The 23695-nt window shown below is 39.6% G+C and overlaps 1 protein-coding gene across 1 annotated transcript in view; it reads right to left on the bottom strand.

Moving 5' to 3' along the window:
* Positions 1-11247, bottom strand: part of FZR1 (fizzy and cell division cycle 20 related 1) — a 1382318-nt gene extending 1371071 nt beyond the window's left edge. Inside the window, exon 1 of the mRNA XM_044054101.1 lies at positions 11230-11247. The gene's annotated coding sequence lies outside the window, so the exon portion shown is untranslated. The remainder of the gene's footprint in view (positions 1-11229) is intronic.
* Positions 11248-23695: the final 12448 nt, after the last annotated feature.

The raw sequence follows: 23695 nt of genomic DNA on the forward strand, positions 1-23695 counted from the left end.
TTATTGTTTTTCATCAAGCTGTGGTACTTTTGCTGAGAGAATAAAACCAGCAATCGAAACAAAGGATGGTAGTACTGGCCTTAAAAGAAGATGATTATTCCCAATCTAGAGGTTTTTTTTTCACACAGTAGACTTATGTAATTAGTTGATATAATCTATATGCTGGAATGTGGTTTATATTTCACTTTCTGTTTATCTTGATATCAAGCTTTAACATATTAGATCAAGCATATATTGCAGGGTAGCTCTTACATAGAATATACATGTAGAGACTGGGCCCTCTTCTGCTGCCAGGTCATGACCCTATTCATTTTAAGGTTTCCTGGCCATACCCACTATAGTTTGAAAAATGTTGGTATTTTCCTGTATCTCTTTTAAAGGACGATAGAGTTAAGAAGTGGAACATATGTATATTGAATGAGGCCATGGAAATATTTATAGGAAACATTTAAGACATTTGAAAATCTGGGAAGTTTTAAAGACAGAAAGCCAGATTCGTAAAGGTTACCACAAAGTATACACTATGTGTACACTTTCTGAATTCAACAACATCCCTACTGTGATGACGTCAGGTAGTGCCAGCTGTGCCACAGAGAGTAGGGCAATGCATGTGTAACATACGCCAACATAGCTAGCTGCATTTATGTAAAGAATTATATGCCATTTGAATATCAGACTGATTTATACAGATGCTTGCTTTAACAATGTATTTTTAAAGTTGCTTGTGTTAAAAATTATCAACAGTGTGTCCTGCTGGATGGAAAAATATACATGTACATCAGACTGTATTGTTGTAACTGATGACATGTATATATTTTAACAGAGGATACCAGAAGGGAAGGGATTAAGCTCAGCCCAGCTAAACAAAAAAAATAAATAAATAGCCTGAAATTAAATGACTTGGTTTAGGCCATAAAGATTTTATCTTACAGGTCTGAATGCAGCCAGAGACACAACGTCTGTGAAAATCCTGGACTGGGGTCCTGCTCTCCTGCTCTATTGTCCTTTGTGGTGAATTAATTGCTACCCTAGGGGTGCCAGAAAATGGCTTGTTAGCTACTGCAGGAAGGGTGGAAGTGCTGGAATTGTTTTACAGTTTACAGATGCTGTAATAAATCTTAGCTAAAGTTCTATGTGTGTATTGTGACACATCAGTGCCAGATCCTGGCTCAGTTTCTAGTGAGGGGTTAGTGTGGGAACCACAGAGTTAGGTGACCAGATGTGATGTCATTCTGTAGCCAGCACTGAAATTGTCCAAGAAAGAATGTTCCCCAGTAGGCAAACAGTCCCCGTTGTCAACTGTAGGCAAAACAGCAGAAAACAGCAACGGTAAACTGAAGCACGACTTGTATCACCATTCAGTAAAATAAAATCACATTTATTTTCAAGCACTGAAATTGTATTTGAATTATAGTGGGAGATGCGAGGTATGCACTCTGTTTTTGGGACCTGACAAAGACACTCATCCACTTTCTTCTTGCCTTGCTTTAGTAGGTAACCAGGGAACAGTAATTCTTAAGTCAGCTGGAGAAAGATACAGAGATTAGCTAAATGTAGTTTTTTTCTGTATCTGTCTGAGTCTTTCCATCTGTGTTGTTTTTTATATTTCTTGTGAGTGAAACTCTGGTGTTTATTTTAAATAGGTATTCAGTATTTTCATGTTTTTTATTTATTATTAAATATATCTAAACCCTTCATTGTAGCTGATCTTTTAGAATATATTTACTCTTTGAGAGTACTTGCATTCATTTAGTGGCACTACCATTTGTATAAATATTAATTTACTAAGTGTAACTGGATACCCTTTTAAGATCCTTAAAGTAGCTGGCTTCGGGTGTTCTGGTGGCATGAATCTACCTTATAGTCTGGGTGGAGGTGTCAAAGCAGGTAAGCTGTGCCAGCCTTTCCCAGGTGTGTGTGTGTGTGTGTGTGTGTGTGTGTGTGTGTGTGTGTGTGTGTGTGTGTGTGTGTGTGTGTGTCTGTGAAAATCCAAATCTTAAGAGAGTGCATGCAACAGCTACTTTGAACAGGGACACTGGCAGCACTGATTTCACAGAGAAGGTGGTGGAGGACTTGGTTTGGTACACCCGGCTAAGGACCTAGCTCTACAGTGGTCAGTGGGGAGTTTTATTTTGGGGCTTGGAGAGGAAGACCAACCCCAGTGTTGGAGTGTGAATTTTCTGTGTGCTGTTAAGGGAAACTGTACTTGTTGCAGAGAGCTATAGCTGAAAATACTGTGTGTGTGTATATGTGTGTGTGTGTGTGTGTGTGTGTGTGTGTGTGTGTGTGTGTGTGTGTGTGTGTTTGTGTTCCAAGAATCTATCCCATGTTCCAACAATCAGCACCCAATGCCCCTGTCCAGCAGGGACACAGGTGGAATCCCAGGGGTATATTTTCTGTTCCCCATCCAGTTATCCAGGTTTTGCTTAAAAAGAGTTAATGAGGTACTTTGCTTGATGTGGAGAGGGAGTCTATTCCACAGAAGCAGAAGTCTCTGGGACACAAATCTGTTCCACCAAGTTCTATTGATGTCATAGACCAGGTTGATGTTGCACATGTGGGCTACTCAAGTGCAGCTTGACTAGCGGATGTTCAGCAGTCCCATCAAGGCAGGGTCTGAGATTGCTTTGTATGCCAGAGGTCATCTCTGAGGAGTCTGTATGAGACTGAGTCGAGGGACTGGGCTTTTAGCCTATCTGTGTAGGGTAGATGTCTGAGGCCCTGGATTCTCCTCATGAAAAACCTCTGTGGTCTCTCCAGCTGATGCATGTGCATTGTGAGGTACATGCTGAAAGTGGCATTGTACTCAATAATGGGTGTTATAAGGGAAAATACAGGGATGTTATGACCTCCTTGTCACTAGATGAGATACCCTTCCCAATCCTTCCTAATGAGGTGGGCCATGTAGAAAGCTTTTTGTATAACGGTGACAATATGGTGGTCAAAAGTCAGTTTGCAATCAACCTGGGTGCCCAAGTCCCTCACAGCTGATTTTGTGCTTAGGACCTTGTTATTAATCTGATAATTTGTGGAGATGTCTCTTTCTCCAAAGGGGCTGATGATGCATTTTTTTGGCATTCAGTTTCAGGCCATGTTTCTGGCACCAGTCATTTGTTTTTGGGTAAGACCCTCTTGGAGGATGTCCACATCACTAGGGCAATTGTTGGTAGTGCCCAGCTTGCAGTCATCTGCAAACGTGGTCAGGCACAGCCCACTGGTTTGGTCTGCACCTCAGAAAAGTATTTCCCAAACAACAGAGGCCCCAAGACCGATCCCTGGGGTATACCACTCATTACAGGTCTACTGCTTGAGGTGGCTTCCCCTATTTTGACTAGGGGGTTCTATCAGGAAGCCAGTTTGTTACCTATCTGGTAACATATGGATTGACGCCTAGTTGAGAGAGTTTATCTATTATACCTGAGTGGGGAATAGTATCAAAGGCTTTGGCCAGGTCAAAGTAGGCAGTGTGCACTGTCTAGCCCTTGTCCATGGCTTTGGAGGCTGTCTCAAAGAAGTTGACCATATTTAACAGGCATTACCTTCCCTTGACAAAACCAAACTGTGTGGTATCGAGTGTTTAGAGGTTGCTAGGGTCCTTGTTAATGAGATCCCTGATAATCTGTTCCATGTCCTTGCAGATCGGGCTAGTTAGGCTGATAGATCTATAATTTCCCAGATCGGTGGACACTCCACCTTTGCGCAAAGGGATGACAGTGGCTGTTCTCCACTCAGCTGGGATAAAGCCGGTACTCAGGCTTTGGTTGAATAGGGTGCCTAATAGTGCTGCAAATTCCTGCCTGAGTTCATGTAGGATGCAGCCTGGGATGTTATTGGGTCTTATGGAGGCTGTATTTTTTGCCTTTGAGAGGGCAGTGATGACCTGCTGCCTAGATATAAGGGGAGGAGGACAGGTGCTGGGGATGTCCTGATTTACTGATGGGGGGACAGAGGGGTGAAGTTTTCATTGATTCTGTCTGCCAGCAGGATGGCTATATCTATGGTATTTGTGTATGTGGTGTCCTTGACCACCAGTTCTGAGCATATCTGAGTGCTTCCTTTGAGATTGCAAACATATGTGAAGAAGGTCTTATGATTGTCTGTAGTAGATGTGGCCGGTTTGGACTCGAAGTTAGCTTTGGAGGTTTTCACTAGCGCTCTTATTTTCTTATTCAGGCTAAGGAGAGATTGGTTCCAATTAGGCACCTGCTCCTTCTTGATCCTGGAAAGCAATTGTTTCCTATTATTATAGAGTTTATTTATTGCAGATATCCACCAGACAGGTTTACTCTTCCTTGAAGAGGAGGATTTTGTCCTGTTGGGTATTTCTAATTCCATGCAGCTATATAAATGCTCATATAGTACTTTGGTATTGGTTTGGACATTTTTGCCAGTTCCTACGGAGGGGAGGAGGTCTGTGAAGCTGTTTATACCTTCCCTTAAGAGGTTGTAATCAGCTTTGGAGAAGTTTTTATGTTTGACCCTAGCTGGGGGGTGTCAGGGAAGATGGTGATGTCAAAAGCGACCACTTTGTTATTGTATCTTACCAGGGAGGATGACACTGTAGGGATGCTGCAGTGGTTACGCATGTTGGTTAATTCCAAATCCAAGTTATTATCACCCCTTGTGGGGGTGTTGACCAGCTGGTCCAAGGCATTTACATTGACAAAATCAAGGAATCTCTGGGCATTTGTGTTTTGGCACGAGTAGTTCTTCCAGTCTATGGTTAGATAGTAAAAGCCACCCAGGATCAGGGTAAAGGGTTGAATCTTGATAGTTTCGAAGAAGTCTAGATAAGTGGAATGGGCATCTTGAGTCAAAGTTGGGGGCCTGCCTGGCTATGATTTGAATAGGGGCATTGTCAATGGTTATTTGCACCTGGAGTGCCTCCTGTGTGTCATACTGTTTGATCAGCCTGGAGGTGTCTATGTCTTTAATATATCTTGAAACTGCACCTCCTTTTGCTTTGCTGCCTACAGTATGGGGTCTAAATGTATGAAGCTTACATAAGACAAATGAAAGTGTATGTCATTATATTGCTGAGCTAAGCACTTATTTTCATAGGTGGGTGAGTGGATGTCAGGTCATCACTTTTGTAAGGTGGGCAGACCTTTTGGTGAGGGAACAAGCCCTTAGCATTTTGCTTGCGGATATGAGAATCTGGTTGGCAGACCAGTATAACTATGCATATGAACTGGGGAGAAAAGGGGATCTCTACTTGGCAAGCAGGGCATCACTGCACAAGAAGGAGATACCCAGTGCTGCACATGGATATAAGGGAACCCATGCTGGGCAGCCTAAACCACCCCAACAGAGTCCACCAGTAAAAGGGGAAGCCACTAGTTCAAGTACATGGCCAAGATCAGGGTTTAGATGTTTTAAATGTAACCAGATGGACCATGTAGCATACAAATGTTCACTGAAGCAAGGTGGGGAACAAAAGGTGAGGGTGCCAGCAAGTGGGAATAACAGTATGCCAGTGGTAAGTTGTCTGTACACAACAGGGGTACCAAACTATCACCACAGTTTGTGTCTTTTCTTGGCGGATGGAAAACAGGCCACTGCCAAGAGAGTCACAGCCTTTGACATAACCATTGTGAAGCCTGCAGTGCTTAAACAGGAGCAATACTTGCTTGGGCAGTCCACTGCAGTTAGAGCTTTAAGAGGGACTCCATTCCAAATACCTTTGCCAGAGTTCATCTTGACTGGGAGGGTGGAAAAGGAAGAAAGCAAGTGGGTGTGTTTGAGGATATCCCTGCAGATGTCTTGATAGGGAATGACTTTGATAATGCAGTAACTTGTGTGCCTGCAGTTACATGCAGTCAGGCTTGGAGACAGTCATGTAGATCAGGTGGCCTGGGGGAGACCCAGACAGACCCCACACCTGAAGCCAAGGCTGGTGATGTGTCTATTTCAGGGAGGCAGCTACCCTGCAGCAGTGAGCCGGAAGGTGAGACACAGCTGGTGATAGGTACTGATGTTTCCTTGGATAGGGTGACTGCAAGGGCAGAGGTAAGTGGTAGTATGAAGGCTGACAGTGAAGCACTGTTGTCAGAAGATACCAGGCTTTCTGTGGAAGGGGAGATAGGAAGGGTCACAAAGGTAGAGTTGAGGCAGGCTCATATCTCGGACCCTACATTATGAGGCTTGAGGGAGGTAGCTAAGGAGGAATCTGATTCCCAAGGAAAAGGTGAGTCTGTATACTGGAACAAAGGGTTACTTTATATAGAGAGTGGGCCCCTGAGGGAGGGCTAGAGGGTGAGGTAATACAGCAGTTGGTAGTGCCCAGAGCCTACCATCTGGCAATTCTAGCCATAGTTCTTGACATTCCTTTTGCAGGTCATATAACACATACCAAGAGATATATTATGCAAAACTTTTATAGGCCTGGGATTGCAATGGATGTAACAGGGTACTGCAGAACCTGTGAGCAGTGCCAAAAAGTAGGCAAGGCAAGAGACAAGGTCAAAGCTCCTTTGATGCCTTTGCCTGTGATTGAGAAGCCATTTCAGAGAGTAGCTATCTATATTATGGGGCCTCTGAGTACCTCAAGTTCCACAGGGAAGAAGTATATCCTAGTGGTAGTAGATTATGCTACCAGATACCCTGAGGTGGTGGCTGTATCCTCAGTTGAGACAGAAAAGGTGGCAAATGCTTTGTTAGCTATTTTCAGCAGGGTAGGTTTCTCCTTTGATGCATTTGCCTGTAATTGAGAAGCCATTTCAGAGAGTAGCTATGGATATAGTGGGGCCTCTGAGTACCTCAAGTTCCACAGTGAAGAAGTATATCCTAGTGGTAGTAGATTATGCTACCAGACACCCTGAGGTGGTGGCTGTGTACTCAGTTGAGACAGAAAAGGTGGCAAATGCTTTGTTAGATATTTTCAGCAGGGTAGGTTTCTTGACAGAAATACTGACTGACAGAGATGCCAGTTTCATGTCAGACCTGGCTTGTCTGTGGGAGTGCTGTGGGGTAAAGCACCTAAAGACTACCCCACCACCCCCAGACTGTTGGTCTTGTAGATAGGTTAAACTCTATAGTGAAGGCCATGCTAATGGCATTTGCAAACCAGTTTAAGAGAGAGTGTGACAAATATTTGTCCCATCTGCTGTTTGCATACAGAGAGATACCCAGGAATCCACAGAGTTTTCACGCTTTGAGTTGCTGTATGGGCATAGAGTGAGTGGGCCTTTGGATTTTATTTGTGATGAGTGTGAGGGTGAGTGTGAATCCCACAAGGAGTCTGTTGTGGCATATGTCCTAAACCTCAGGGCAAGGCTTATAGAGCTCATTGGCTTGGCCCAGGAGAACCTGGCGAAGCCCAACAGCAGAAAAAGGTCTGGTATGACAAGAATGCTCAAGCCCAAGATTATTCTCTGGGACAGCAGGTTATGGTGCTCATTCCTGTCGGACACGATAAGCTGCAGCAGCTTGGAAAGGAAGGTCAGTGATATTAACTACATGGTAAAACTGCTAGGCTGGAGGCAGGGGAACAAACTGTACCATGTTAACATCATGAAGCCTTACCATGCTAGGGAGGCCCTTGTGCTGAGTATTTGCAGTGGGTGGCAGTGGGAGTCTGAGGGGGATCCAGTGATTGATCTCCTCAGTGAAACTTAGACTGACACCTTAGCGGAAGGGGTAGCAATGCCCCAGCAGCTATCCCCTACCCAGGTTTGAGAAATCTGAGCAATCTTACAGGAGTTTGGGGACATGCTCACTGGGAAACCTGGGTGCACCCACCTGGTGCAGCACCATGTGGATACAGGAACCCAAAGACCTATCAAGCAGGCCCTGTACAGGGTGCCTAAATGACTAAGACAGACACTGAGGGAGAAGATACAGAAAATGTTGGAACTGGGAGTAATCTGGAAGTCCCGCAGTCCCTGGGACTCCCAACTGGTGCTGGTACCAAAGAAGGATGGCAGCACCAGGTTCGGTGTGGACTACATAAAACTAAACAGTGACAGAGAGTCAGAGCTTACCCCATGTCTAGGACAGATGAAGCCTTAGAGCAGCTGGGTGGGGCTATGTATCTGACCACTATTGATCTGACCAAGGGCTACTGGCAGGTGCTCTTGACTCCCACCACTAGAGAGAGGTCAGCCTTTGTGATTCCTTTTGGATTATTCGAGTTGAAGAAGATGCCCTTTGGGATGAAACATGCTCCAGTGACCTTACAATGGCTGGTAGATCGTATCCTAGCAGGAGCAGGAGGTTATGCCCTTGCTTACCTAGACATTATTGCCATCTACAGCCATTCCTGGCAAGAGCAATTTGGCATGTCAGGGAAGTTCTGGGCAGACCACAAAGGGCAGGATTGATCATTAAGCCCAGTAAGTGGCAGGTGTGTATGGAAGTGGTCTCCTACTTGAAACATAGAGTGGGGAGTAGTAAGATCAGACCAGAACCTGTCCAAAGTGGAAGCTATTCAGGCATGACCTGCCCCAGTTACCAAAAAGCAGGTGAGGGCATTCTTGGGGACAGTAGGGTACTGTAGAAAGATCATTCCCAATTACAGTACACTAGTTGCTCCCCTCACAAACCTGATGAGGAAAAACAGGCTAGAAAAAGTTGTGTGGACCCTGGCCTGGGAACAGGGATTCCAAAAGCTTAAAGGGTCTGTGGGAATACCCCCTGTGCTAGCCAGTCCAGATTACAGCAAATAATTTTTGTGCATGTGGATGCTTCAAACCATGTGGTGGAGGCTGTACTTATCCATGTTACGTCAGAGGGTGAAGAACACCCTATTGTATATCTCAGCTGTAGACTCCAACTCAGGGAGGAATGTTATGCAGCTGCAGAAAAAGAATGTCTAGCCATAGTATGGGCACTTCAAAAACTTCAGCCCTATCTGTATAGAAGGAAATTCACTGTGGTTATAGACCACAATCCCTTAACATGGCTACATCAAACCAGCAAGCAAAATGCCAAGTTATTAAGATGGGGTCTAGGGTTGCAGGCATATGACATGACAGTGCAGCACAGTAGTGGGGTCAGCAATGCCAATGCATATGGGCTCTCAAGACAGACTATGGGTTAATGTGTTACCAGACAGGCTCATTCCTCTCAAGCAATGTTCCTCCAGGGTCATTTGAGAAACTATCTTGAGTCTTCCAAGGGGGGAGAGGTGTGATGATGTGAGGTAGTGTCAGCTGTGCCATAGGAAGTAGGGCAGTGCATGTGTAACATATGCCAGCATAGCTAGCTGGTGTAATGTAAATAATTATATGTTATTTGAATATCAAAGTGACTTGTACAGATGTTTGTGTTAAAATGTTTTTGTAAAGTTGCTTGTGTTAAAAATGAATCAACAGTGGGTCCTGCTGGACAGAAAGGAAATATGCATGTATGTCAGACTGTATTTTTGCAACTGATGAAATGTATATATTTAAGAGAGGATACTGGGAGGGAAGGGGTTAAGCTTAGCCCAGCTAACCTTAAGAAACATAGCCTGAAATTAAATTACTTGGTTTAGGCCATACAGATTTTATCTCACAGCTCTGAATGCAGCCAGAGACACAATATCTGTGAAAGGCCTGGACTATGGTCCTGCTCTGTTGTCCTTAGTGATGGAGTAATTGCTACCCTAGGGTGCCAGAAAATGGCTTTTCTGCAGGAAAGGTGGAAGTAATGGAATTGTATCATGGTTCCAGTTGTTGTAATAAACCTTAGCTAAAATTGTGTGTGTGTATTGTAACACCTCAGTACCAGATCCTGGCTCAGTTTCTAGTGAGGGGTAGTGTGGGAACCAAGAGTCAGTTGATCAGATGTGATGCCATTCTGTAGCCAGCACTGAAATTGTATTTGAATACTAGTGGGAGATATGAAGTCTGCACTCTGTTTTTGAGACCTGACAAATTCACTCATCCACTTTCATCTTGCCTTGCTTTAGTAAGTAACTAGGGAACAGTAATTATTCAGTTAGAGAAATATAGAGAGATTAGCTAAATGTATTTTTCTGTAGCTGTCTGAGTCTTTCCATCTGTGTTGTTTTTGATATTTCCTATGATTGAAACTCTGGTGTTTATTGTAAACAATCTCCAAATAGACATTTTATGGGTAATACAGACCACTGAAGCCACTAACTTTGGTAAAAACAGTCTTTAATAGTATACCACACAAACTAACTATAAAATATTCATTTTCACTTTGTGGTAACCTTTATGAATCCAGCCTAGAGATTAAATGAAAAGCACATACTTGTCTTAAATAAGGAGGATAAATAGCTAAAGTGTGATAAAAACATGACGGCACTTCAAAGAATTTTAGATAACTTGGATCTTGACCAACAAGCAAAACTAGATAAAACCAAGAATCCATAGAACTGCTGCCAGCAGTATTTTTTCAGAGTAAGCAAATGGACAATTTATATTTTTATGGAAGGGCAAGAAACTTATGGTGACATAAGAAAAGTTGTCTCTTCCAAAACAGACATGTGTCCTTGGGCTGCAAGATTTTATTAACTATTTTACAGCTACTCTGTTAATGTTGTCCTATTTATTCACAACAGAGGTTTATAAGACAAATTGGAATGTCATGCTATTAACTTTCCTAGATTTGTTAATACATTTGATCCACTTGACTATTAGATTGAAGATCAATTTTTCTATGTTACTTAATCCACAGTCACAAATTAATATTTAGAGAAGGCAAACACAATGTGTGAGAACCTGGAATTCTATCTGTAGAAGCTGCAAGGAGGGCTAGGCAGGAAAGTAATATGCTATGAAACTGGAAAAATTTGAATGCAAGATTAAAATATTAGGAACAATTTTTGGAAGAGTGTAACATAGGCTTCCGAATATACATGGAATTTGTAGGAAGTGTGATGAAGATAAAAGGTGCAACTGGGTACACATATTTCAACTATGTACACATATTTTAGAACTGTTCACAATCAGAACAATTTAGACAGGTCTTACAAAGATACTTAAAGCATTTTGAAAGGAGCCAAGTCTAACTCCAATTATTTATATTTGGTACAAATGTATTGACTTGTTAGACAAAAATGGGTTTTACCACATAGTGGAAACCTAAAAAAGCTACAGTACTGTATGAATTACAAATTCTTATAAATAAGAAGGCAGACTTGGAGGAAAACGTTGTCAAAGGCTGCATAGGTAGAAATTCCATGGATAAATATCAGCCTTTCTAGTATCAACATAATGTATAATTAATAAGTGAGTTACTAAATAATATTTATGTGGTGGATTTTTTATTTTATGTTACCTGGACAGTATTATCAGGTTAGACAACACCTCCCTCTCCACTGAATCTGAGAATCTTCATCTCGCCTTTGCTGGCATCTGAGGGTTGAATAAAGGCATTGACAGACATTTTGTCAGATTTGAGAAAAGTATAATTAGAATTACAAGGTTCTTGACATTCCAGACATTTTTTTTGCTAAATGAATATTTACAATATGTAAACAGATATTTTCTCAGCCAAAACATTTTTTCATGCATATCTGTTGTATACTAAAAGGAAGTTTAATGTCAATGTTAATAAAACAAATAATGACTTCTTAAACTTAACACAGATTAAGACAGGTTCCCTTCATCTGGTAAAGTTCTTTCTCATCTTCTGTGATCACATTATAAAGTAACTGCATTATAAAATTTGTTATTGTAAATGTTAATTCCATTAAATCTTTTATCCGGAAGCTTTTCTCCCCGGGCCTTCACTGATAAAGGGCACCTGTGCCCATCGTACTTTCTTGATAAACGAATGTCAATAAATAAATAAATCACTGAAACACTCCAAAGTTATAAACAGTAGCAATTACAACTTTCAAGAAAATATACCTATATTATAGATGATACTGGTGAGACAAATTCACCAAATTCTAATGGATACTTCCCTTTCCTCAGTGGTTCAGTGAGTTGCAGTCAGTTATATCTAAGTAGTTCTAGGGAAGATAAACCCGTACAGTGAGGATGGGAGGCTCCCCTCCCCTTTGCAAGAAATGTAGACTTCTTTTTTTTTTTTTTTTTTTGAAGCATCCATTATGACCAATTGGTTTTGGCTTGGACACCTCTGAAGTACTGATCTTTGATTTGCAGAACACAATCAGTTACAGATATGTCCTAATGCTTTTTCTCACATATTAAACTGAAGCCAATGCAAAATTAACAAGCATATAAAAGGTAAGTCACAGCATATCTAGGTTGCTAAATCTAGGCACATGCCTAACTAAGACACCTTTGTTCATTCAGCTAGAGTACATCTTCCCTAGAGTGGTACTTAACTCACTTCTTCTGCCACTGCCAAAAAACAAGTGGTCCTTTGTAATGGACATAATGGACAGTTATAATGCACTGTTATGCTCCATAATAATGTCTCCAAGCAATAAACATCACAGTATGACGCTTTCATGTTTAAAGTGACTTTTATTAATTTCCAAAACCCACTTCCTGTTATGTACTCTCTCTTATGCAAATTGCATTATTTTGACTTCTATCCTACCTTAATTCACAAACCTTTTATCCTCACCTCAATACTTAATACAGCATATACCTTCATCAACCCTCAGACTTCTCTTATGGGCTACATTTACAAACCAGCAGCTTGTGAAACAGCTTTCTAAGTTCTTGTATCTAAACTCTGAAACAGTCTCAAATGCTCTTCAATAATATACCACATCTTTTTAATTTCATAACATCTCTACCCTTGACTGTTTTTGTCTATCAGTCTGAAACTGATTATACATCTCTATAATACCCATTCCTACTATATTCTTTATTTCCATGAGATGGAAAGGGACTGATTAATATGCAAACTAACCAACTGACTTAATGCTTGCATTTTACATACATACATACATACATACAAATGTTTCAAGCATGGGCATTAAAGCCCTTCTAGCTTGCCAATATGCCAAAACACTTGTTCCCATAATAAATGTCCAGCCTGTTCTTAAAAATATCTAAACTAGCACTTGCTTTTAGAGTTTATATTTTTATTTATCTCAACATTTTTACTTCTAATATGTTCTTACTGTATTTTATACTCTTTTTGCAAAATATTAATGCCATTCTTCACTTTTTTTAATCATGTGTTGTGTTTTCATTTTTACATTATGTCCTCTGCCATTCCTGAAAAACTGTCCATGAAAAGATGCCTAGTTGTTTCAAAATGTAGGCAAAATGTTCATTGCTTTCTAGTTTATTTATTAGTTTGTTTTTGTTTATCAGGTTTATCCAAATGGGTTAAGTCAGACATCCCTTCTCAGCGGAGGCTCAGGGAGAAGCACTCAAACATATTATAAACATTTTTAAACAGACATTCAGTAGTATATATGTGCAGACATTAGGTGGGTCTATATTAGAACATCGAAGTTTCAAAACTTCGAATGTTCTAATATCGACCCCTATTCAGCAAAAGCTGAAAACATCGACCATACAGAACACATACAAAATACAAAACACATACACACAACACAAGCACACCAAACAAACAACAATCCACACACATACACCTAAAATCTTACACCTAACCCTACACTAAACCATACACCACTAACTTTCCACTTACCTTAACCCAAACCCTAACCCTAAGGTCCGTCACTATCATACACTCACCTCACCCGCTCCCTAACCCTAACTCACCTACCCCACCCTAACCCTCATGTCCACACAATCACACATTTACTTGACCCGCGCCCTAACCCTAACTCACCTAACCTGCCCTAACCCTCACATCCACACAATCGCACACATACCTAACCCGCGCCCTATCCCTAGCTCATCTAACCCGCCCTAACCCTCACGTCCACACAATTGCACACATACCTAACCCGACCCGTAACTTTCCACCACAGTGCTGAAAATACCGAAGCAACAGAAACAGACAACCGAATTCTTTCCCTGGGAAAAAATTAGTTTTTCAGTTGCTTCCATATTTTCAGCTTTCGCTAAACAGGGGTCGATATTAGAACATTCGAAGTTTTGAAACTTCGATGTTCAAATATAGACCCCATTAAGTAAAATACATTAACAATTATGCATACGTTTGCTAATTAGATCACATTCATATGAAATAAAGGCAACAATTACAGTTTAAAAGATACTTGTGTACTAGTAGATGTTGAGCATTGAGCATTTGAAGAAGTGTATTAGTGAGTTTGTCAACTAGATAATAGATCATGTGAATAGTGCTTAGAAATTCAAAGAAATAGTGGTGAGGGGGAATTAGGTAGGGCAGAAAATGATAATACTGTAGTTAAGAAGTGAGTTATAAAGATTTATAGACAGTTTATATATATATATATATATATATATATATATATATATATATATATATATATACACACATAAACACACACACAAACACACACACACACACACATATATATATATATATATATATATATATATACATGTATATATGGAGATAATTATATATGTAATTATCATAAAGTTTATATTAGAAGTATAGAAGTGGGGGGGTAAACAGTGTCATAAAACTATATGCGGCTATGAGATGATAGAAAGCTATTCAGGTATTAGTGAAGACTGGTTGTGGGGCACAGGATTTTGAGTGAAGAGAAATGGCTTGACGATATGGCAAGCTAAAGATTCCAATGGCATTTATCCTGGAGATATAGCACAGCATATCCATCAGTCTGATAGGTGAAGTTTTAGTTGTGTTTTAAATAAGTCTGTATTCTGAATGGGTCTCAGTAATAGTGAGATGTGGTTCACTATTGAAATACAGAGAGTCACCTCCAGTATTAGATGATTTGATTATAGTGATTAGTGATTTGTCTCTAGAGCATAAAATTCTATTTGGGGAGCAGTTCTGTACTATATAACTATAACTATAAATAGTTCTGTATAAGGGCTGGGAATTTTCTTACTTATAGAGAAGTCTGTGTATTATAGAAATGTAAGAAATAGCCATGTGATGTGGTATCTCTAACCATTTTAATTCTCTGAGGGCTTGGCAATGGTGAGTTCTATTGTTATAGTTTACCCCAAATTTGGTTATTTTATTATAACATTGCTCAAGTTTGGGCCGTTGTGATACTTAAAGGTTAGTAAAAACTGAGACAGCATAGACTAGAGATGGCAGTAAGAAAGTAGAGGCTATATATCTTCTGGCTATGTCAGTGAGGTAGGTAGGTAGGTTTTTGCCTGTATAATGTACTTAGTTTTTTAATGATTTTTTTTAACCACTTGTGATACACAGTGGTCAAATTTCAACTCATCATCTAGATAACAATCAGTAATTTTGTGTGGTTTACCTTTTCTACTGTGGTATTGGCAGAGATGATAGTGAATAGTGTTGATTTGGTAGAGATGTGTTTTGGGGTAAATAGCAGTAATTTATTTTTTAGTGTTTAGTAGTAATTTTGAATTATTTAGCCATGTTTCAATCAATAAAGATTGTTGTGTAAGCTCTTGAAGTTTAGAGCGAGATTTGGAAGAGTAAATTTGAGATGAGTCATCAACGTACTGTACTAGGGTAGCATTTTTTTTTGTAGCAGTATAAAGGTCACTGAGGGGAATGTTAAAAGTATGGAGCTTAGTACAGATCATTGCAGAACACCAATAGTTACTGGCAAGAAGGTGGATAAATGTTTCCACTTCACTGCTTGTGTTACATTTGAGAGGTTTCTATAAAACCATTACAGTGAAGAGTTGGTGAGCCCTAATCATAACAGTTTATATAAGTTTCTGGTGGGAGGAAGTACCAAAAGCTTTAGATAAGTCTAGGAAAACTGTGAAGACCAGACTTCCACACAGTGGGTGTTGACAATATTAACAAAATTCAACAAAGAAGTAGGTATGCTGTGATGAGGACAGAAGTGTCATTGAGTTCAAGACAGAAGCTGGTTATCTATTAGATAGTTGAGAGGCTGTGTATGAAAACATTTTTGTAATATTTTTAATAGGGGAGATAAATGGCCATTGACCAATAATTTGAAAAATTTGTATTAATTCCATCCTTGTGTAGTGGAATTTTGAATGATTTTTTTTTCCGTAGCAATAGGACTTTATTTTCAGATATGGATTAATTTATCAGAAAAAAAACTGGCTATGCAATAACCTCTGCTGTTATTTTAAGATATTTGCCAGGCAGATTATGAGGGGCAGTTGTAGTAGGCTTTAATTTTTTGAGCATTTTTTTTGATGACATCTATGGGAATTGGTTTGAAGGAGACATGTTGAAGGAGGTTGTAGGACTGAGCAGGGACATCAGGAGCTTGATTAGTCACCTGGTTGGTTAATAAATGTACTGTCTGTATAATGTGGGTATTGAATTGGTTGGCTATGATATCATTTTGTTTCTGTGTGTTTGCTTGGCCGTGTAGCTTCTCCTGCATTTAACAGTTTATTGACTGAGGCCCAGAACAGTTTTGAATTATTAGTGTGTATGTTTTGATTGGCTGAGTAATATTAGTAAATAATAAATTACTGACACTGAACATGTTTTTCTGTAGAACTGGTAATTAGGATTCGCTGCAATACTAAGGTGGACTTGACTGACCATAGATGGTTTTGACCTTCATTCATTTAACTCAGCCACCCACCCACCCATACAAACACACACACACACACACACACACACACACACACACACACACACACACACACACACACACACACGCGCACACACACACACACACACACACACACACACACACACACACACACACACACACACACACACACACACACACACACACACACACACACACACTCGCACACACGTACACGTAGGAGGGCTTTGCTTCTCTCCTACACAAAAGTCCTCCTTGCAAAGTTTCTTTGAAGGGAAAGAGGAGAAACAGCTCCTTTGTTGTGGGGAACAAACTGGTTAAGGAGGGACTAGGAACAGCAGAGTAATGCAAGAAAATAAAAAGGGCCAGTAGCAAGCTATCACCACAACTACATTGAACGGGAACTGAAATTTAATTTACTTTAAATGCCAATATTTTCAATTATATATATGTGTGTGTGTGTGTGTGTGTGTGTGTGTGTGTGTGTGTGTATATATATATATATATATATATATATATATATATATATATATATATATATATACATATATCTCTATCTATCTATATATATATATATATATATATATATATATATATATGTATCCATCTATATATCTATCTATATATATATATATATATATATATATATATATCTACGTACATATTTCACATACTCATTTTACTTCCTCTGATAGTTAGCTTTTTTTTTTTGTTTGTTTTTTTTTTTGTTTTTTTGTGGCAAACCAAAATTGAAGTAGAAAAACACTTATTTTTGTAGGAGATCATAGTGTGTCTCTTTAGTATGGAAAGCTCTTGACAGACTTTTTTCAGTTTTAAACTTTCAGGAGATGTTTTTCACATTTTATTTTCTCCATTACCGCCATTATGAACATGGCTTCTTCCTTTGGTTAATTCATGAATGCCACTGTAAAAGAAGCATTGTGGTCTGGCATACTCAGGTAACATTTCATGCTACATAGCTTGAAATTCAATCAAGTTTGTACAGCTCATTGAAAAAAAGTAGATTTCCTAAAGTGGAAAGCATCCATAGAAACATTACTGACATCAGTTCTGGTGTTAAAAAAATACTTCAAGTTTAAATTTCTGCAAAATTGTTTTAACATCTAAGCATACATCAAACTCAGAAATAAAGCACGATAGTACATAGCTAAATCCTTTACTTAGTACACTCTTTTCTTGTGAAGTTAACTCATAATCAGTAAGGTTAACTATTAAATGGTCCATTTCTTCATTTAAATTCGCCACTATGTTTTTGTCAGGTCCCTGAATGCTTGTTCTATGTTGCTCCCAGGTGTGCCTGCGATGTTTTCACCCTCCTCTACTAAAGGGCCTCCTCTTCCCCTGGATTTCTTATATACAGGTGATGTCAGTTCCTCAATACAGTCTGCCTCCGTATCTGTACTGGGGGGATTAGATGAAAAATCTGAAGTGCTTGAATCTGTGATCCCTTCAAAAACCCTTGAAGGCTTCAAAATGGATCTGTTCCTTTTCCGTTTGTGCTTGAACTGCTTATTGATTGAGTTAGAAAATCTCACTTCCATGAAAAAACAGCATTATTTTTTACATCCCCCATGTCCCAATTAAATTTCTTAAGTTTCTTGTTTTTTACTTCTTTTTCAAAGGCATTAACTTCACTCAAGTATATCATACATCTTACCATAGTCCACTTCACTTTCATGCTGCTGTATGCCTTCCAAACACTCATCCAATCTTATCTTGTTGTCAGTTAAGGAATGTTCATAATAGTCGATAAGCAACTCTATAAACATTTTAGAAGCCGTACGTTATATTAATCGCCATTTTGACATGAAATCACTGTCTTCCTTCCCAAACCCTGGTTCCAAGTAAACTCTGAAGCCACGCGGTGCAATTTTGGCCCCAATATATGCCTTGAGTAGTTTAATGTGCCAAATGGTAGAACAAAACTTCTTAGTTAGTAAAGTCAGTTCTTTAAACATTTGTTCCATATTAACAATGCAACTCACCTCCATAATATTCTCAGTTATTTATTCACTATCGCAGCCTTCAAAACAGGCCACATCATGCTTGTCTTGTAAAAGGTTGCTAATAAAAGCACGAAGGTCACCTCCTGTAGCCATGAATAAAAAGTTCTTACTTTAGGTAGTCCCATGATTGAATAATCTGAACATTCATCAGCAGCACTCAAGATAAATAAGCAATCCAAAAACAAAATGGTGCATGCCAAAACAAATGCGGTGCTCAGGAAATGCACAGTCCAAACAATCACAGAATCCAGCACTCACAAATAAATCAAACCTTGTAGTTAAATCCAGAAGAAGGGACCCAAAACACTTAAAGTAAGTGTATAGAAAGCTTTTATTCCAGTAGAACAAACATTCAGGCAGCTTACATAGTGGCCATTCGCTCCAACAGCACAGACCGATTACCGGTTTCACCCCTTGGTGTCATCAGTGTGAAATTACCATACAGCAACCACCAATATTTGTATACCATGACCCCCATTCTGTTAAAGACATAAAGGTTTTAAAGTGCACATTCCTTAATATAGCACCAAAATCCAAAAAGACAAATTATATTCAAAAACACATATTATTTAAAACCAAATATATGTGTACACATAAACCCTAATATATGTATATACACACACAGACACACACACACACACACACACACACACACACATATATATATATATATATATATATATATATATATATATATATATATATATATGCATCTACTATTTAGAACCAGGTAGAGTACGTGTGTGAATATAACATATACATACGCATACGAATACACATAAAGTGTAGACATACTTACATTGAACAAATTATCAGGGAATAAAGGAAGTGAAAATGCAATTCAGATATTACCAAAGATCATTAAGTCCAGGTTTGTATAAAGCCCGTAACTTCACCATCCACATTCTTTCTTTTTTATCAAAAAACTCATGCTAAGTAATTTTATATATATATATATATATATATATATATATATATATATATATATATATATATATCTATAGACACACACACATGTATATACTATATTTGTATATATATATATAGGTGTGTGTGTGTGTCTATATATATATATATATATATATATATGTTTATATTATATATGGGTGTACTTTTGAAGAACGAAAGTTCACTACTTCGAATTTCAAAAGTACACCCACACTAACGTGAAAGTGCACTCTCGCGAACCAGCTAGACCAAACAGGCTAGCAGTCACGGACCTTAGGGTTAGGGCACGGGTTAGGGTAAGGGGATAGTTAGTAGGGCTATCCCCTTACCTTGACCCGTGCCCTAACCATAAGGCCAGTGGCTATCGCACCACAGTGGAACACATTCTAAATCGGGCTATGACCTCCACTGTGGTGTGATAGTCAAGGACCTTAGGGTTAGGGCACGGGTTAGTGTAAGGGGATAGTTAGTAGGGCTATCCCCTTACCTTGACCTGCACCAAAATCCTAAGGTCCATGACTATCGCACTACAGTGGAGGCCATAGCCCATTTTTCAATGTCCTGCATTGTGGTGCGGTAGGTTCGGTCTAATGAGCTTAAGCGAAACTGCACTTTCGTTAAAGTGCACTTTTGCTTAAGTGGGGATGTACTTTCCCAATTCGAAAAAGTTAATTTTTGTTGTAGGAAAGTACACCCATATGTATATATATGGTTCTACCTCACTTCAACGACACGCCGGAACATCGACACGAAAACCGAGAGCACCAGAAGATCGAAAGCTGAGAAGACCGACACGACGGGACCCAGAAGATCGACAGTGGAGAAGACCGACCCGACAGATGAAAGCACCGACGCCGAGGATGCTGACATGGGGAAAGGCTGTGTAAGTATGCGGTAGTGACGGACGTTAGGGTGCGAGTAAGGTAAGTGTGGATATTGACGGTCTGTGGGGATAGGGGTGGGTTAAGTGAGTTAGGGTTAGGGAGCGTTTAGGTAAGTGTGTGGTAGTGATTGTGTTTGGGTTAGGGGCGGGATAAGTGAGTTAGGGTTAGGGAGCGGGTCAGGTAAGTGTGCGGTAGTGATTGTGTTTGGGTTAGGGGCGGGATAAGTGAGTTAGGGTTAGGGAGCGGGCCAGGTAAGTGTGCGGTAGTGACGGACCTTAGGGTTAGGGTTTGGGTTAGGGTTGTAGGTAGTTGTGTATGTGAGGTTTAGTGTGGGTTTGTAGGGATTTTGGTGTGCTTGTGTTGCGTATGTGGTTTTTGGATGGGGAATGTGTTTTGTTTGTTGATTGTGGTGTGTGAAGTGTATGAGGTTTCGTGTTTGTGTACCGTCGGTTATTTCGTTGTCGGGCATGTGGAATTTCGTGTTTTTGTACTGTCGGTTATGTGGTTTCGGTGATTGCGTTGTCGGTGTTTTGGTGTTTCGGTTATGTGAGGTAGAACCATATATATATATATATATATATATATATTTATGGGTCTGTATTATATTTTATATATTATTAAAGTATATCAAATTTCAAACACCATATGGTCGATACCATATGAGCGATGTTTGAAATTTCGAAACTATAATAAAAAAATAAAAATAAAAAACTATACTTACCTAAACGCTGTGCCCCCCACACCCCCGCTACTTAAATATTCCTACTTCAAGATTGCACTGCAATGAAGTAAAGGGAAAATATTTCATACGGAGATTTCCGTGTTACGTGTGCGACATTTCGACAAATCAGGTTCACTCAATACGCATTCGCCGTTTACAATTTTCGAGATCACACGATAGGAACCCTATATATATATATATATATATATATATATATATATATGTATATATATATATATATATATATGTATATATATATATATATATATATATATATATATATATATATATATATATATATATATATGGGTCCTAGTTGTATAGTCGAAAGTACAGTTCATCGAACCGTACTTTGTCTAACTTACTTTAGCGAAAGTGCATTTTGTCGAATGTTAAGTAAAAAAATTATGAGGACATCACATCTGTTGAAGGTAAGAACTTTTCCTTTATTTTACTTGTACAAAGAGACATCAAATATCTAGCTGTAGTAGCAAAGAAAATGTCTGTCTAACACTGTTTAACTCATGCTTTTATAGTGAATTCTACACATAGAACAAAGAAAAATAATTTCCAACTGTCAGCAGTTTAAAGCTTCATCTAACATCCTGTCAGCAGTTTAAGGCTTTATCTAACATAGCTTGTTATCAGACACTCTAGCCACATTGCTAACAGAAATAAGACGCAGACGGGACTTTTTGGACAAGCAAGATACACATTAAAGGTCAAACACCTGCTGGAACTTTCCACAGGTGTTTTATCTAGGCTGTCAGTACTTTTCACATTTCCTGTGCTTTCTGGTACTTTCCAATCTAGGTCAACCTTCACATTTTCCAGCCTGGTTTGTTCTTTTGTAACTTAACATTTTTAAGCTTTTGCACGTACGTTACCCCAAGCAGATAAAACATAAGTAAGAAATACAGAATAAAGGCTGTTATAGAGAATATTATTATTATTACATTTCCCCCCTATTAACACTTTTATTCTTATTTGGTAAATGATTATTGACATCCTCACCTCACTTTTCCAACGGATTTTCGTTCAGGAGATTTATAAAAACATTTACCCTTGATTAGACGGTAAGATTTGTAAAACAAGAGCTTTTGTGCATTACCTCCCATAACTCATCCTGTTTCTGCCATAACTAAGGCATGCCAATTACATGCAAGAGGTGAAAATGCCAGTCTTTATGTAGGAGGTCTGTACCTCCAAGATGCCGGACCTGTTTTTTTTCTGGTGTGTTTTTCAATGCACTTTTACGACCCCCCTTTTCCTTTTGGATCCTGGGTCACTCTTTCTTTTCCTTCTGACTTCTTTCTTTTGTTTATTTTGGTTTGTTGTGCGTCTCTTCATTGTACTGGTTTTTCCATTCTCTCGCTCCCCCCCCCCCCGTTTCATTTTTATTTCAGGTGAGTTACAGATGATCTTGCACAAAGGTTACTCTACAACTTTATATGCTAGTATATGCATCATCGTACAATTCAGCATATGCATCACTGTCCATTGGCTGCAATTGCTGATACATGGTTTTTGTGATGGCAATTTTAACCAGTTTTTGCAGCAGTCCTCGAATGCAGGGAATACAACAGCATCCGCATGTCACAAGAATGGCTGCAGCAACCCCTATGGATATCAACAGGCTTCCAATAAGGTGGCTCCACTTTCCGAACCATGCTTGTAGGAAATCAGTAAAGGGATTGCTTACACCTGAGTGTTCTGCAAGTTCTTTGGACAGCATTTTAAGTCCCTGTAGAGCTCGTGTGATACTGCCATCTGGCGCAGTATTGTTCGGAATATAGGTGCAACAGAAAGTTCCGGACATCTTGCACACCCCTCCTTTCTTTGCCAGTAGCATGTCCAGAGTGAGGCGGTTTTGCCAGGCTACTAGAGAGGTTGCCTCCAGTTGTTCAGCCACACCCTTCAGAGCATCTTTCGTGTAATTCACAAAGCGTTGTTGGTTGTAATATATGTAGTTGATCCAGTCCACATTTTTGTTAGGTTGTACCCATATGAAAATGGAAGCAAATCCTGCGGCTATTTGGTTTATGGCCTTATATTTATCAGGAACTCCTCTCGGGACCCCAATACTATCAATGTATACGCCATCGTCAAAGGCTTGTTTTGGAGCCTGTCTCTTTTTAAGCCTTTTGTTTTGCTGAGTCGTTTTGAGGGCTGTCATGGGAAGTTCATCAGCCGCCATGGGTAAGATGTAGAAAGGCAAAATCAATTTTACTAGAGTGCATGTTCCCTTCCAGGGTTTTATCAGCCGAGATCTCAGTCTATTATCTCTGCAGAACCACCAGACGTCTGCCAGACTGTGCGTCTGACCTATCAGAAGTTTATTGTCATTTCCGAAAATGGTCTTGTTGCAATAACCTGAGGAGAGGATGCCATAGTCTTTCCCGGTACCATTTCTAAAGAAACAAGTGTAAGAGCCTGGATAATCAAGTGCCGCAGGTGGCTTTACTGACAGTGCTGTCAACAGGAATCGTTGACTTTCATTTTTACAGTCCTTGTCCATCTGGTTATGGAACAGTTTTAGCAAGCAAGTATAGTTTGCTTTTTTAGGGAGTAGTGGTACAGTAGCCAGTTCCTGCCTGCCTTCAGCACAGGC

The sequence above is a fragment of the Protopterus annectens genome, chromosome 13.part0, assembly GCF_019279795.1.
Source record: "Protopterus annectens isolate FY-2018-M chromosome 13.part0, PAN1.0, whole genome shotgun sequence".
Taxonomy (NCBI): Eukaryota; Metazoa; Chordata; order Ceratodontiformes; family Protopteridae; genus Protopterus; species Protopterus annectens.